General features: G+C 39.4%; 1 protein-coding gene across 1 annotated transcript in view; it reads left to right on the forward strand.

Annotated features, from left to right (window-relative positions):
- The window catches only part of ENOX2 (ecto-NOX disulfide-thiol exchanger 2), a 102,598-nt gene that overhangs the window by 19,896 nt on the left and 80,873 nt on the right, over positions 1-1,829 (forward strand). The gene's annotated exons all lie outside the window — the stretch shown is intronic.

Here is a 1,829-nt window from a genome sequence, read left to right on the forward strand (position 1 = left end):
TCTCCCTGTTCTGTTTGAACAGCTGCCTCTTGGTCTATTACAGGTTTCTCATGAGCACAATGAAGGGTTCTGGAATTCCCATTCTTCACAATGTTCTCCATCATTTGTTGTGATCCACACAGTTGAATGCCTTTGTATAATCGATAAAGCACAAGCAAACATCTTTCTGGTATTCTTTGTTTTCAGCCAAGATCCTTCAGAAATCAGTAATGATATGGCTCATTCTATGCTCTCTTCTGAATCTGACTTGAATTTCTGAAGGTTCCCTGTCAATATACTGCTGCAATCATTTTTGAATTATCTTCAGCAAAATTGTACTTAGGTGTGATAGGAATGATCTTGTTCAATTATTTCTGCATTATGTTGGATCACCTTTTTTGGGGATGGGTACAAATATGGATCTGTTCCAGTTGGTTGGCCAGGTAGCTGTCTTCCATATTTCTTGACATAAGTGAATAAGTGCCTCCAGCACTGCGTCCATTTGTTGAAACATTTCAGTGGGTATTCCATCAATTCCTGGGGCCTTGTTTTTCACCAATACCTTCAGTGAAGCTTGGACTTCTTCCTTCAGGACTATCAGTTCTTGATCACCTGCTACCTCCTGAAACGGTTGAATGTCAACCAGTTCTTTTTCGTACAGTGACTCTGTGTATTCTTTCTGTCTACTTTTGATGCTTTCTGCGCCATTCAATATTTTGCCCATAGACTCCTTCAGTATTGCAATGCAAAGCTTGAATTTTTTTCTTTAGTTCTTTCAGCTTGAGAAATGCTGAGTGTGCTCTTGTCTTTTGGTTTTCTAACTCCAGGTCTTTGTAAATTTCATTATAATACTTTGTCTTCTCAAGCTGCCCTCTGAAATCTTCTGTTCAGCTCTTTTATTTCATCATTTCTCCTATTCGCTTTAGCTACTTCCTCTTCAAGAGTAAATTTCAGATTCTCTTCTGATACACATTTTGGTCTTTTCTTCCTGTTCTGTCTTGTCAGTGACCTTTTGCTTTCTTCATGAATGGTGCTCTTGATGTCATCCCACAACTTGCCTTTTCTCCGGTCATTGGTATTCAGTGTGTCAAATCTGTTATTCATATGGTCTCTAAATTCAGGTAGGATATATTCAAGGCCATATTTTGGCTCTTGTGGACTTAACTTTAATTTTCTTCAGCTTCAACTTGAACTTGCATATGAGCAGTTGATGGTCAGCTCCTGGCCTTGCTTTGGCTGAAGATATTGAGATTCTCCATCGCCTCTCTCCACAGATATAGTCAGTTTGATTCCTGTATATTCCATCTGGCAAGGTCCATGTGTATAGATGCCATTTATGTTCCAGGGGAAAAGTATATGCAATGAATAAGTTGTTGGTCTTGCAAAATTCTATTTTGCAGTCTCTGGTGTCGTTTCAATCACCAAGACCATATTTTTCGACTACCAATGCTTCTTCTATGTTTCCATCTTTTGCATTCCGATCACCAGTAATTATCAATACATCTTGATTGCATGTTTGGTCAATTTCAGACTGCAGAGGTTGCAAAACATCTTCAACTTCTTCAACTTTTGCTTTAATGGTTGGTGCATACATTTGAATAATAATAGTGCTGAAAGTACCATGGATTGCTAAAAGAACTAACAAATCTGTCCTGGGAGAAGTGCAGCCAGAATGCTCCTTAGAAGCGAGAATGGCCAGACTTCATCTCACCTACTTCGTCATGTTGTCAGAAGGGACCATTCCCTGGAGAAGGATCATGCTTGGTAAAATAGAGGATCAACAAAGAAGAGGAAGGCCCTCAACAAGATGGATTGACACAGTGGCTGTAGCGACAGGCTCAGGTATAATA

This window comes from Orycteropus afer, unplaced genomic scaffold (assembly GCF_000298275.1).
Source record: "Orycteropus afer afer isolate SDZICR_OR568_19922 unplaced genomic scaffold, OryAfe1.0 scaffold00538, whole genome shotgun sequence".
Taxonomy (NCBI): Eukaryota; Metazoa; Chordata; class Mammalia; order Tubulidentata; family Orycteropodidae; genus Orycteropus; species Orycteropus afer.